Source organism: Drosophila tropicalis, unplaced genomic scaffold, assembly GCF_018151085.1.
Source record: "Drosophila tropicalis isolate 14030-0801.00 unplaced genomic scaffold, ASM1815108v1 contig_859, whole genome shotgun sequence".
Taxonomy (NCBI): domain Eukaryota; kingdom Metazoa; phylum Arthropoda; class Insecta; order Diptera; family Drosophilidae; genus Drosophila; species Drosophila tropicalis.
Window position 1 is genome coordinate 346,983 of NW_027173353.1, and position 15,939 is coordinate 362,921.

The window sequence follows — 15,939 nt, forward strand, 5'->3', positions numbered from 1 at the left end:
TTACGGCGAACTGACAAAATTTCACGGCGAATAGTTCATTTTATTACGTCGAGGGCAAAAGGTTACGGCGAAACGCAAAATGTTACGGCGAATAGTCAATTTTTAGATGGCGAGTCGAGCGATTTGGCGGCGAATTTTTTATTACTGTTGTTTTTGATTTCAAATTGTGCGGTTGTGCGGGCGGAGTTTTTTGTGAAAAAATAAAAAATGAGTAAAAATACGTCGAAGAAGCTAAAAAACACAAATTGATTAAAAATATTTTGCAAAGCTTTGCATTTTCAATAACAACAACAACAAAATAAACTCATACTTAAAGATTTTTTTGCTTCTTTATTGTTGTTTTGTTTTCGAGGTGAGCGGACGCGTCTGCGGATCGTCGCAGAATACTTTGAAATAATATACAATATATTCGTTTTGGGGAACTCTAAAAATTTTAAAAATTTTCAAGAGCGCGATATTTGTGTCCATCAGTACTTGTGAATGTGTGTGTGTGTGGGTGTGCGCGTACACTGTATGCGTGTTGTATGTGTAAGTGAATGCGCCTAATTTTGGGCTACAAAAATTGAGAAATACAAAGAAAATAAATATCAAATAAATCAAGCATACGCAATGTGTTTTTAACGCAGAGAAAATCAAATTCAAATTTTAAACCAGGATTCACCTGGCGGCGGGGGACGGTGATTCATTCAGATAGTACAGGTGAGAGTGCGTTTGTGTATTGTTTTTGGTTTTAGCCATGACTGTCGATTGCCGACTAACGTTATTTCGCCGGCAAAACAAACGACCAGATAATCCTAACCCCCTTTCTCTCTTCCTCTCTCTGTCTTTAGAGAGTGTATTTAATTCACTACAGCTATCTCTCTCATGGGCTGATTGGGAGACAGGTTGGCGCCGTCGCGGTGGTGTCATGTCATTTGCTGTGTTTTATAGAAAATATCCTTTTTTCTAATATATGATAGTAAAGAATATCCAAGATAAAAATAAAAATTTGTCTGGTTCCTGTTTCACTTAGCATAAAGGATACACAAGAACCCTTCTGTACACTGTACTATAGAATGGTTACATCTGTATGTACATGCAGTTTATCCCATTAGGCTCTCCGTCTGGCAGACGAGACGCAATTGATGCTTGTTCCGCCGCCTGTTTCCCCTTGTCCTTGTTCTTGTTTCTGTTCTTGGTCTGGCCACCACCCACCCAAACCACCCCCAAAAAAACAAAAATACTCTAGCTTCTGGGTGAACTCGCACTGTCTCGTGGGGTTGTCCTGTGGAAGTTGCCACTGTTGATTTTTGATTTCTGTGCGGCTTTTTATTGCGTCGAAAAGTTTTTATGCTCGCGTTTCCTTTTTGTGTGTTCTGTTGCACACCCTCCGTCCTTTCCCCGTTATCCAGTAGAAAAGTTGCCACACTATGGCCGCTGTCGTCCTCGTCGCCGGTCTAGACACGAAAGCCAACAGTTTGGCATTTAGCCGAGTTTATGCGTTAGAAATTCAACAAATTCAAATTAGATAGTTTAGATTGAAAACTATATGTTATAGCCGCCTGACTAAGAATTTCCAAAACCTTCTCGTTAGCTTTTATATTAAGAAAATTAGTTGGTAAACTTTTCATTGTTTTCATTCTTTATCTACATAATATATGTAAGTAGCTTACTTTTTTAGAGTTTTATTCTCAACAGTCTCAAATATTGCTTTTTGATAAATTAAAGTTTGTTAAAATAGTTTAATAATAATTTAATAACAATGTATTTCAGATTCATATGAATTGGTTAAAATTACATTTAAAGCAAAGTAAAACTTAAATCATGCAAAAGAATTTTGTTTAAAAGGAAATATTCAAATGACCACTCAGTTTTCTTATCTTGTCTCTTTCCTAACGCATAAACGCAAGATTTCATAGGCTGTGTCTTTATATAGACTTTATTTATGTATATGCATATAGTTTACCTGCAATTATATAAAATGTCCTATTTTGTTTTAGCTGGAATAAGCATATCAAAAACATGAAAACTATTGACTGCAAAAAATAAAAAAGAAACATCCACGGAAGGAAAAAAAGTGTCTGAAATAATATCTCTTTCTATTTATCATATCGTCATCTACTTGCAAGGAACATTGCAGTCTGTGACAGGTGAGTGAACATTGTGGGGGTCATCTTTTCTTCCTATTCACGTCGTTGGCGTTCTCGATAACGCTGTTGCACTCCAATGTGTAGTAATTTGTATGCTCGACTAGCAACACCCGCATACCAAAAGGCAAAGTCAAAGTAATTTGAATAATTCGCATCATCATGATTCAGAATTGAAGTTACCATGGCGACGACATGCCAGACAACGGAGAGGAGGCGAGAGCAATTGGATGTTGTTTTGCGCAGCTGCATGAGATTCTTCTTATGTGTATGACACATACACACACACACACATAATGTGCCTCACAATGCCAAAATATATCCTAAACAAACTTCCGCTTCACAGACGCCCCATAAGAAAAGGTGGCTATATTTAATTAAAGCAGGCAACAGAAAAAAAAAGAAGACTCAACCGAAGAACTGAACAGCACGGAACAGAACAGGCCGGCACAGTCAGTCATAGACTCAGGGCCCTAGACGCAGGCCTTTTGCTATTTATATGTACATATTTGTTCGTATCAAACCATACCATGTATGCATATGCCGTGACTCTTATATGGCTATACACTTGAAAGAAATTCTATATACCATGTACTAGCATCAGGTTACTTGTTCACTGTTTTCACATATTTGATCCTCGTACAATTATAGGATTATTCTGTGAATTGATCTGGAGCATAGGTTAGATTTGATAGTAAGAAGTTCTTTCTATCTTTAGAATATTTTCTACCTGACTTTAAATGAGAAATATTGAATACGTTTCAAGTTATGGATGTAAATACATAGACTTAACAGATCATTGACCTAAATCAATAAGGATTATAATTTCAACACATTTTGAATGATAAAATAGTATTTTTTGATAGTGTAGAAAGATCGGCGCCAAGTGCCTTTGACATTTGTCCAAATTATAAGTTGAAGAGCCCCAAAAACTCATGTGTGTTTGATAGTTTTAATAGATGGATTGCAGTTCAAGTGGGTTCAGAATATGTATACATAACTTCAACTCTGAATATACATACATACATACATACTTACAAAGCGAACGGATGTTGTACCATTTGTTCGCTTTACGTGACTGCATTTTGTCTTTCTTAAGTGCTCTCAACTGCTCATACTTTAGCTTGGCGTAATGAGTTTGTGTTTGTCGTTCATGCCAAACACGTGACAAACATGAAAATCACCAAACAAAAACGAGAATTAGATGTCAAAGAGAGCATTTTACAACAAATTTTTCTAAACAACAAAGTAAATATGCCGCGGCACAAGGGTCAATGGCCAATTGGAAATTCCAATCATCATTAATTAGTGCTAAAAACTTTTAGATACCTGAAAAATGTCTCAAAATTTTTGAGCAAATGGATTTATTTAGCAATTAGTGGTTGTCAGAAAGAAAAGACGAAGTAGAAGAACATGTAAAGCCAGACGAAGAAGGAAAAGTGTAACAAGGATGTTGATGATGATGTCGAACCAACGAGCGGCAATTGCCAGCGGGGTGTTAACGTTGTCATTGTAACTGACATCATGTAGACAGACCCATATACTACAAACCGACCGACCGACCGACCGTTGGTTAGGTAGGACAACAACGGAGAAGTGTAAGAGCAGAAATAAAATATGGGAAAAAGAAGAGACTAAAGGTGGAGTAGCTACTACAACGACAAAGTAAAGTTGTTGTTGCTGCTGTTGTTTCGCCCTGAGCCATATTTTGCACCTTTTACGTTTATTGTGACATTATGCTTTAAATAATGGATAAACAAAACAAGGAGAAAACTACAACAAAGCAAACACTTTTTTAGATCAACAAAAAAAAAAAAAAAAAAAAAAACAAGGGAAAAAAACCTGGATGTTGGACATCAGGCAATGAGTGGCATTTGCAGTAGTATTTCGTATCCTTCTTGTACATTATGGTTTTATTAAAAAATGAGGCACAGCCACAGTTCTATAACCGACAGAAAGAACAAAAAACAAAATGGGCAAAAAGGCAAAGGCAACAACACTAAACGAATGCAAACAAGGAGTGGGCAAAGAGAATCGCAAAAGCAAAGTAAACAACAAACAACAAAAATGTAACTAAAAGTATGGCCAGACTCCGTGTTGAAAGCTGGGAGGAGTTGGGCGGAACAGGCAAAAATGTAAGTGGTCAGTTCCGTACGGAAAAGTGAAAAAGCCTTGATTAAAATGACCAACGAAGTATAAAAGCAAAGATAGTTCCTAGGCAACGACTTTCAGATACCATATATCATAAATTTTCAAAAAAAAAAAAAAATAACTAAAATAAAACATTTTATGATTAATAAAACTTATCACAGGTTCACATTCTTTTTGGCTTCAATCATGAGTTTATTTTTAAAGTGGGAATACTAAAAGTACTGTCTACAAGAATTCATCACATGTCACATTTGGCAGACCTTAATGTACCCGTTTTTCTAATTTTGTAAACGGCATAGAAAATACGCAAGTGGCAATAAGAATATTGAAGCGTAAAAACTAAGAAATTGAGGTAAAAAATTGGTAAAAATTTTCCTTTTAATTTTTAAAATTTTAATTTTTTTCACTAACAAGTCAGAAAAGCAAAACTCTGCCCCAATATACTTACGTACTTGGATAAATCGTATTTCCAACTGTATGCTGCTTCCCGCTGCGAGTCCCTTTTTGAAGTTCTTTTTGTTGTCGTTGAGTGATTTCTTTTGTTCTATTTTGTGATTAAGGGCGAGAACAAAGTTTTGTCAATGCATCATGATTATATTGATGAAATGTGATTTTCAGGTTTTCAAAGTACAATTGATCTATTGACTGATATATGAAAGTGGGAACGTAACCACATATACGTAATAAACCGAATGTTTTGACGTACAAAGGACTTCTTTTTGCTTTTATTGCGCTCCTTTATAATCTTTTATAAGCCTAAAGGGGAAAAAAAGGTCGAAATATAAAAGAGAATGAAACTATATTGAAGAGAATGAAAACTAAAAACAAGGATAGCATCTTTAAATCAATGTAAAAAGTCTCCAATGACGTTTTCGTTAATAGTTCCTTAAAGGAAAATGCATATTACCAAGAATTGGTTAGTTTCTTTAACCTTTAAATGGATTTTGTAAAATTATTCGCACTTTTCGTCGCCTTTGGAGTCACCTGCATTCCAAATTCATCTCATTTGTGTTTTCCACAAAATGCTGCTGCGGCTGGTTTACGATTTGCAGGTGGGCTGGACCTGAACTGTTGTTACAGGAACACTCAACTTTCACCCAACTCCCATGTATTTCGACATGCAAATGCGCAACAATTGACAAGAGAAACAGAAGCCGTCAGACAGTGACAACAACAAGAACGGCAACACAGACAGACAGGACAGACAATTAAGTGTTAAGTTTTTCACGAACATCATCAGAACGGGGTGAGAGCAGAAAAGAGGATGGGCGACTTTTCTGCTGTAATGGAGTGACAAAAAAAAAAAAAAAATGAACTAAAAGGATGGAAAGGAAGTCGATGCTATAGCTAGCTCTGATGCTGTGACATTTGTCAACCGAAATTGCGCGAGCGACGACGGAGAAGAGGACGACGGACGAGTCAAACACAGACACACTGACGCAATGGGGCGTATGTAAAACTTCCTGTTATTTTCCTTCTTTTTTTTTTTTGTGTGCTGTAAAGTGGATTGCATGTGTGTGTGTGTGTGTGTATGTTTCATTTGCCTACCAATTTCAGTTGGCCATGCCGGGGAACAATTGCCAAACAAAAGCCGCTTACAACACTTGAGGCGAGGAACATTTCTAGTTTGCTGCCGTTGCTGCTGCTGCTGCTGATGCCAACTAGACTCTGACTGCAGTTAAATTACAATTGTTCGCTTTGTTGCACATTTGTTCTTGCCTCTCCGTTACCAGACACTTTTTATGCGTTGTCTACATTTTTTTCCCGGATTTTCCAAAGGTGTTCTATGGGTAGATATGTTAATTTAGCCTTACGTCTAATCGGGACTTAAAGTTTTTAAAGTAAACAGATAATTAGTGAAAAACAGCTAGTTTCCACACAATAGAATTTTTTGTTTAACAACATTTCAACATTAGATATTGTTGTTTTTGGAGGGTAACAAATGGTCCATGCAACACATTTCTGTATCAAAAATAACTGTCAAGTGTGTGTGGGCTTGTAGAGGGATCTACTACTGTCAGCTTTGGTCCCATTGTATTTTTGTGTTGCCATTTTTTGCATTGTTGTCTGCATCATCATCATCATCAAAATCATCATCATCATTGTCGAGTGTTGTAAATGGAATAAAATGCTAATCGCATTTGGTTTTCACAGCGTTGATTTATGTGTGAGGATGGATTAGGACTTAAAAGCTTAAGAACTTTTTTTTTGCATACATATGTATATGCGAGTATGTATATTTAAATAGAAGCATGTTTAAAATAATTGGTATACAAAAATTATAATGAAATATTTTTGAAACCAAGTAAAATGTAGTCTTTCTTATCTTCAATGAACAGAAATTGGCAAAGGTTTTAAATTGAAATCCATTTGAATATTATTAAACTTGTCGTTCTACCACTTGAGATTTTATAGCACTTCCTATTGATTTTTATATCCTTGCAGAAGTTATTATAGGCAGTGGTGGATCGATAGTTTTTGGAGGCTTAAATCAATCATCTTAGTGGGAAATCGATCTGGGATTTTAGAAATTCAACAGTCCAAGAAGTGAAGTATCGTTCTTAGACATGAAAGTATCTCCGCCAGGGTATATCAAATTCGTTATGACCGAAGTTAGCCTCGTGCATTTTTCGGCTATATGTACATATATGCACATGTGAAAAGTTAATTTCATTTTCTAAGAAAAGCCAAAAACAGAAATGTGCAATGTAACAGCAACAATTTTCCCTCAGCTGCACTTGAAACACTTGAAGAAGGAGACACAAAGCCGCACACAGATAGAAACTGAAAGAAAGACAGGGAGAGAAAGCAGCTCACTTACTGAGTAGCTTAGCGGAACAACAACTTACATACCAGTAAATAGTATATACATATATAAACTCACATACTTAAGTTCTATATAACAAGTATGTTACTTGTACTCAAAAAAAAAAAAGAAAAAAACCAAACGAAACATAACAGCAGGAGATGTGTGCCACAATTGGTTTCCAGCATAATGAAGCTGTAGCAACAGAAGTTGCAACAACAACAACAACAAACTTTTGTATTAAAACTTATTAAATTTAACCGTATAAAAACTTGTAAAACTTGCTGCAAATGCAAATATATTTGCTGAAGGACTTTAACCATCAGAAATAGGAGAATTTCCTCCAAAAGGGCACACAAATTTTAAGGTTTTCACCAGAAATTCTTGACAAGGCAACAATTAAAACTCTAAATAACACCCAATAGAGCTCAGTTACTCTTGAATAGATAGAGGACACTGTATGAATATGAACTATATTATCTATATATGTATATATAAATGTAATTGTCCATGAGTGTGTGTGTGTTTGTCTTGTGCAGTTCATAACTTTGTTGCCTCTGACACTGTTTGGTTGGTTGTACGACCATATGGCGCAACATTCTGCCATTCTGTTGAGGACTTTGGGGACTTTTGCTGTTTTCATGCATGTTTTTAATCCTTTAGAGCAAACAACGTTAGTTTATCCAACCAGTGCAGAACATCAATGCCCTGTCCTTTTAATTTTATCTTCCTGTAAGCAAAAATGCAATGCAATTTCAAAAGAGAACAAAATAATTGTAATCCCCTTTTATGGCTGCACATTGCGAATAATTGTAAAAATTTTATAAATGCATTCAAAATTATTTTTATTACTAAAATAAAAAAAAAACCCGTGTTTCTTTTTATATACAATTTCCATTTAAGTTGATATCAATTTAATTATTTTAAGCATAAGCATTCGTGAAAAATTTAATATTAAAGGTTCTATATAATGAAAGAAAATTTTAACAGAAACTGCTCTTGTTTTCTGAAAAAAAATGAATAAGTTTTGCTTGTTTTCATGGTGAAATTAGAAATACTTTTTGTTCTGCTACGAGTATAACCAAAAACCACAGAAATGTATATATAATTTTAGAAAAACTTAGCAGAATTACCTTAAATAAAAAAATAATTATATATAAAACCTATTTTCTATTTTAAATAACTTTTTTTATTCCTTCGTTAATTTGTTAATAAATCTAAATTCATTCCTGGAAAAAATATTAGAAATTTTTTCTTTCTTAAGAATCAACAAAATTTTATTATATAACTTTTACTTCTCCCCATGTGAATTAGGATACAATCTAAATCTTTATATTGTTGCCGTTTTTGTAAATACAAGTTTGATAAAGTAGAACAATATTTTTTGTCATTCATATTCAATTGTAGTCGAAAATTATAGAACCTACTCCCATACGATTTCTTTATTAAATTGTCTCTTCATTTTTCTGCCTGTTAATGGGGCTATAACAATTTGTCCTAAATATTTAATAACTGTCATCAATGTTAAAGACATGATTCCACCACCATCATCATCATCATTGTGTTTCATTTTTATCAACATTTCCTTAATCAACTAAAATAATGTTACGCAATACACATACACACATACATATGTATGAGTATGATTCCGATGCCTTGCCGGTGTCCTGTGCGCCTCATTAATAAGAAATCAAAAATCGATTAACTCAACCCAGGTTATCCTCCGACCGTGCAGAGTACCCCTATCCCTCGAACATTTTATACCCGCAATCAATTTATGTACTTATTATATAAGTAGAAACAATTTGAGTGAAAAAGTTTTAATTGCCAAAACGTGTTGTGTGTAAAAAGAAGAATTGTTGAAATTTATATTTTGTTGTTTTTTGTTGATTTTAACTTGGTATAAATGGCAACATTAATGAGTTTTAATGAATTAATCGATAAATATTATTTGAAATATTTGTCGAGACATTTCAAACTGATGTATTGATATTGATGAGAACGTGCTTGGTGATTCTGACGGTAAGGATGCGTAGGAACCTTTAGGTTTTTTACGAGCAACGAAATCTAACAGCTGCCAGTGGAAATGAGTTGGTGGTGGTTCCCATTAATTTTGTACAAAAGCTAATACTGCAAATTATATGGCCAACGGTTAAACATTCGCTCACAATTTGGGTTACCAACGAACCGGCTTCCTTCCTACTTATTTCCACTCCGCCCTCAACGCCCTTTCCCATTCGTTCTCAAATAACTGGTTTTGGGGCTCCGTTTCTGTCCTGCAGAAAGACGAAAAAAAAGGGCAACAGATGTCGTCGCTGGCTTCGCTTTTGGGCGATTAACTTACCTGACCAGTGCCAGCTTTTTGTACTGTTTCTCGGTTTTTGTTTTCCTCTCCGTTTTTCTGTTTTTTGATTTGAAATGTGTGGCAGGTGCAAAAATTCTCTGCCCCTTAAAATGTAAGCATTTTTCGGCAATCGCCGCCGCCGCCGCATAGCCTTAACTGATTTGCTTGGCACACCTGCTGCTGCTGCTTCTCTATGTATGTATATATTTATGTTGTATGTAGGTTCCCTGCAGGTAGTCGTCTGCTGATCCGATCTGATCCTTTTTGTGCAAATAATAGGAGCCCTTTGGCCACTTTTACCTTTATCATAATGTGTTTTTTTTCTTGTTTCGAGTCTAGCTAGTTGTCTGTCAGTGTCTATATGTGTGTTTGCTATCCTTATCCCTGTTGCTTACTTGTCATTTATGCCATTTTAATTATCATTAATTTGCTACTGTCTACTGAAGCATTGTCGTTGTTATCTAAAATCTCTTTATGTTTGGTAGAATGATAAATGAATGTATAAACAATTCAAATTTCGATTCAAATATTGTCTATTTTGCTTTAACTTATTTGAATTTGTCTGATTTCATCTTCTCTTTTAATTGCAAGCTGTTCTTAAAGAACAATAAGCTATCTTTATGATTCAAAAACAATTTACAAAATTTATTATGCGTTAATAGGTTTATCCAAAGTCGATGTGGTATTTACGTACCAACGACTTCTTGCTTTTGGCTATTAATTGTCCTTAATTAAGTATTTTAATTAATTTCCGAAATTCAATTTTGTATAGAATAATCCTAGTCAGGCCTAGAGCTTTTTAAATCAATTAAGTTGTATTATATTTCAAGAGGATTCATATTGTTATGACTGATCTCAATCTGAAAATTACGAGTACACCTCGCACATTTTGTGTCACTTTTATATGCTTGCTGTGGCACTTGTCGAGCAGATTTCCAAAAATTTTTACAATTGTGTGCGACATGGTGCTTGTGGGTGGAGAAGCGGAAAAGGGCCGGGACACACTTCAACTTGAACTGTCACTTCTCTATGTACATAAGTTCCACCTTATCGCAGATGCATTTGTTAGTGTTCTATCGCACCGTTGTTTGCCATTGCACTGTTTGACGAGTTCCCTTCCCCCAAACACCGTCGCTCTCGCTCTCGCCCTCGCCTTCGGTGTACCAAACTGCCAAAAACAAAAAAAAATACCATTCCAAGTTGAAGCGAGAGGGGAAATCAGAAAGTTGCCGAGGCAAACCAAAGCCGAACACAAACCAAAAATCGATAAGAACAACATACCGTAAAAGTGAATGAGGAAATCGTAGTTAACAACCTGAAGACTCTACTAAATTGATATCATCATTTTATACATTTCCTAATTAAAATGGTTGTGGTGTAGTTGAAAGAATTTTTTGTAAATTAAAATGATATTAATATATAGGCAAATCTTAAATAAAGAGTAACTGAAAGCAGCTTAACATCGGAGGCAGGTAACTAGATAGCTTACTGACAATTGTGGTCCTTCTTTTAGAAGGATGAGGAGTGCAGGGGTCGAAGAAGAAGTAAAAGTAGAATTTAGGTAACAGCTATAACCACATTGAAGCTGCCTTTGAATTCTGCCTATCAATTGAGAAAATATGTATACACACATATGTACATATGTATACCTAGATACATACTTACTAGTGTGTGTGCAAGTTTTTGTGCATATATCTTCTCAAGTGGTTACTGCCAGACCATAAAATACACACACAGACACAGGCATATCGGTGGAAGCATATGTGGAGCCGCAAACCAAAAGGCCATGGAGGACAAAACCAATGAGAAGGACTATTTGGACCACTTGAAAGTGCCTCGAGTGTAAATGAGAAAAGACAGACGAGTGGTTTGGGCTGGCTTCCCTTTTCATTTTCATTTTCTTTTTTTTTTTCTTTCTTTTCGTGAAGTAAAGTGAGAGATATGTATGTATGTATGTATTTATCAGTTTTGCACTTTAGCTCAAGTGACAAAGTGAGTGGAAAGCCAGAAATTGAAAAATGACTCAAAATGCCAGAAATTTTGTGAGTAGAGCGACCAGAGCGGAGCTGGGATGTCCTGCATGCAGGATTACCAAGCGTAACGATTACAAAACTCTTGAATAGGGTTAGGCAAAGGACGGTAAGTGATAAAAGACAAGAAGAAATGAAAAGAGAGTAAATGAAAAGTTGTGCAACTTCTTTCAGTCATTACGACTGCCCATCTTTCTCCCACCTACATACCTACCTCTGTGTATTATCACTTTCTATGCCATGATATCTATGGAACTAGGTAGAGGGGTCTTGTTTTGGTTTCCTATCTATGTGTGTCAGTTAATCAACTGCATTCTCAGATATGAATTAGTAGATTTCCCCGTTCCACTTTTCCTAAATTTTGTCAACCATACTACACTGAGAGAAAATGATTATTTTGCATGAATGAGTTCCATTGATTCGATGGCCGTTTCTGTTCCGAATTGAAAGGCTTCTTGCAATCTTGTATTAACTAAATAAATTAAATGTACCATAAATTCTTAAACAGATGTTTAGATTTACCTTGCCAGTAGTGGACATAATTTTGCTTCTGCGTACGCACACTCACACACTTGAATGGCGTAGTATTTGATTAATCTCAACACTTTCCGACCCATTAATTTCAATGTGGAGCTTGTGGAAGGGGGAGTGCTTCTATGTATGTGTCCTTCTCATCCCCATTTTCGCAGTCCTGGGGACATGCATTAATGGGGTTTCGCCCTTGCGAGTAATTCACTTCACACAAGAGAAATAGGGGGCTAAGTTTATGGATGCAGCCGACCTGTTTCGAAAGCAATGGTGGACTCTTTTAACAACCATTGTAGAAATCCCCATACACATCTCTGTAATTTGCAGAGTGGATTTTATAGATAACCCACACAGACACACACAAATGATGACCAGATCATCTGATAGCATTCGTTGAGTATCTGGAATTAGAATATGGCTTGAATAGATGCAAAATGCGTGTCATAAAGTAACTGAAATATGACCAAAGATTGGAATTGACAGTGATTGGTGGTGGTGGTGGCTTGGGGTGCAAGGGCTGGTAGATCGATGGCTGGTAGGGCAGTAAGACGTGACCCAGGCGTGGGTATACCAGTTTTTTTTCCATTTCCATGGCAACACCCTAATCTATATAGTATACACGCCCTTTACCTTTAACCCAGGATACAAAACAACATTTGTACCTTTAATTTATTGATGTTTTGTGTCCTGAAATGGGGTTATTTTTGGGTGTGGATGTGGGTGGCCGGAACAAATGTGTGCCCAGGTGTGAACTTAATTTGTGTCTGGGTCTGGTTCTGGGTCTAGGTCCGTTTGTTTGTTTGTCGTCATATACATGCATTTGTGCTTATGCTCGAGTTACCTGGCTTTCTTTTTTTTGGGGTCAGTTTAAAAGGTTCATTTTTGTTTTAGTTTTGGCCCCCAGCATGATGTGTGAAAATTGCCAAACTAATAGAAAGACCTCCTTCAAAAAAGGCCATCCTAATGGGAATATACTTAGAGAGGTTCCCCCCCATTGGTAAACCATTTCATCAACTCGCCTACACGCACAAACACAAACACATTCATTAATTGTTTGTATATACATATATAATTCGAGCAAGATTTCAAATCAGATTTCAGACTTGAAAAAGAGAATTGCAAAGTCTTTATCACTATAAATTATTTCTGACTGTGGGATTTCTGCACAGTTTGCTTTCTTCTTTGTCCCGATGCAACAACGAACCAAACAAAAACAAATTGACTGCCAGCCAGGACACTCAATCTCCGCGCACTGCGTTGCGTTAAGGAAACTTAATGCCATACCACAAGCTAGACAACAAAGGAATGGTAGGTGGCAAAGGAAATGTGCATATTTTATCGTCTCGCTTGCTAAAAGGAAGCTTCAACTGAGTATAAAAGGGAAATATCCCTTCTGCCATCATGACAGGGAGCCAATGAGATGATTCAACCAGAGACAAATTTCCAACAAACAAAAAAAAATCAAACACAATTTAAAAAACATTTGAGACCCCCAACATTGTGTTACATTTTTTGGAAGTTTTCACGGGTTAAGGAAAAGACATTTGTTCTTCATGTGGAACGCCAAAATACTTAGATACCATGTACATACATATCAACTTCGAAGAGACACCCTGTTGCCAGACACATACACAAATACACACACATTGGCATAAAAAACCTCTCACATACTTTGACAACACTTTGTAATAAAATTTTCCTCGAGGTTATGGAAATTTTTCCGTAGTGCTGGTGACCTGTGGGAATGCTGCTTTGTTTTTAGTGATAACTTTTCCTTTGCATTTGTTGGCATTCTTTCTGTTTTCTTTGTTTTTTGGTGGAGGGAACCCGCAGAAATTGTGTTTGCATGCAACATTTCTAGACGATTTGCATAATTAAACTGATTTTGATAAATGGCGAAGGCAAACAACAACAACAAAAGCAAAAAGAGAATCACCCAACTTGCAAAAGTTCAACATTTCAATGGGTCTTTCTTGGTTTTTCGTCGGTATGAAATGGAAACCCTTTCTTCGTGGCCCGACATAAATTTTCATTTCTTGTGCCAAAAAGGTCAAAAGTTTTGCCAAATTATTGGAACAATTTCCTACTTGTGCAGGAATGTCGGGCTATTTGAAATAGAACTTGAGAGAGCATTTCTGTTCATTTTTCATTGGCTGCCTTTCAATCGAAGATTTACCTAAATCGTTGTGATAAATCGTTGATAGGCTGCCACCAATCCCAGAAAAGGTCTCAAAGGTCATGCCAATCCTGTTATTTAAAAAAAAAACAATACCCTTGGGCAGTGGAATGGAAGGGAAGTTTCCAATTTAGTATGCCAACCAATTTAAATTTTCAAGTCTAATTTGAACAATTTTGAATAATAATTATAACTTTTATGCTAATGCGGCACAGGTAGCCAACTATTTTTTTTTTTTTTTTTTTGAGCTCAGCCAAGAGGAAGTAATTATTGAAAATTATTTTGCACAACAAAATTTTCCGCACTCTGGTACAGGCTAACTTAACTAAGCTAGAAAATCGCTCAATCCAATTAAAAGTTAAATGCCACAAAGGCAATGGAAAAACTCTTAAAGGTTCAAAAACTTGTAGAAATGGAGAATTCTCTCCTTTTTCTTCGTATTCTTTTTACACCATCGACGCCGTTGCCGCCATCGGTCAAGTTGAAGGCTTTATATTATAAATAACAGCCAAACACGCCAACAACAAAAGTATCAGGCAAGTTTATATATTTGCCCAATGCGAATAAGGCGAATAAAGTGAATCGGGCATGGTAGTATATAGGAAGTTGAACGAGTTAACGATGCCAATGGCTTGCGTGCCGACCAACAGAACTCAACGAACGAGCCAAGTAACAAAACTTTCCACTAAGAACTTTGATTAAGTTTCTTTTGGCCTTAAAGTTCCTTCAATAAGCTAGGGAAAGGTGGCGAAAATTAACTAAACCAAATGAAGTTTATAGAAAGAGAGAGGAGAGAGAAAGAGAGTGGGAGAGACTCTGCCAGGACTCAGTTAGGGTGGGTAGTCCGTTGATGGTGGCAATGGCAGGATGGTTGGCAACGTGCTTAGGCCACCAAACGGCGCTGCAAAGTATGCTATAGATTATGGCACGCCCGGCACGTAGAGCAAAATAAAGCTAACCAAAAACGAAGAGAAATAGAAGACACAGACAGAGAGAAAGAAGAAGAGAGGTGAGGTGGGCAGCGCTTTTATAATTATTGTCTTGAAATTAATCAAAGTCTTTGCTGATGAAAAACAACAACAAAAAAAATTTGAATTTTCTTTTAAGACTATGCGGTTGGCTGAATCCGCCTGAAATTCGCCCACACCTCGTGCCTCTCCCACTCTCTCTCCCTCTTGCACACATAAGCAAACGCATAAACTTGGAATTAATTCAATTACTTGCCCGGATTTAACTTAAGTGTAGCAAATTGTTTAAGGCTCATGGAAACCCAAAAGCAAGTTTTTCTCTTAATATGGGAAAAAGGTTAATTGTTTAGGCATTATGGGTTGTACTTCATGTAGGGAAAGTGTTTAATTGATAGTTAATATATCACACGAAATGAAATTTTCAGAAACCACAAATGGTTATCTAGTGGAAATTTAATTAGTTAACAGACTATTAAATCTATAACATTATATATATATGTGGTTAGGACTTTTAAGGACTTAATCAACATACAAATTACATGAGTATGTAAGCAAATGGGACAAATAAATACTATGTAATAATAATTTATAAATTGATTACTTCAATCGCATAAATAATATGAAAAATCTGATACAACAATATATGTAACTTTAAGATCTGAGGTGGGGCAGTTATTATAGGCTCAGCAGCTGTCAACCGAAAGGGATTCGAAGTAGCAATATCTTTCATCATTGATTAAATGTCAATGGCTTATGTTGTGCCTCTTTCTCTTGAAATTTTTACAATTTTTCATCACTTTCCTTACCTCC

At 36.0% G+C, this 15,939-nt stretch overlaps 1 protein-coding gene across 3 annotated transcripts in view; it reads left to right on the forward strand.

Moving 5' to 3' along the window:
- The first annotated feature begins 211 nt into the window (after nt 1-211).
- The window catches only part of tinc (tincar), a 45,113-nt gene continuing 29,385 nt past the window's right edge, over nt 212-15,939 (forward strand). For 2 of the 3 annotated variants that reach the window (XM_068296396.1, XM_068296398.1), the window contains exons 1-2: nt 212-699; nt 1,980-2,129. The gene's annotated coding sequence lies outside the window, so the exon portion shown is untranslated. The remainder of the gene's footprint in view (nt 700-1,979; nt 2,130-15,939) is intronic. The other variant, XM_068296397.1, reaches the window with a different exon arrangement.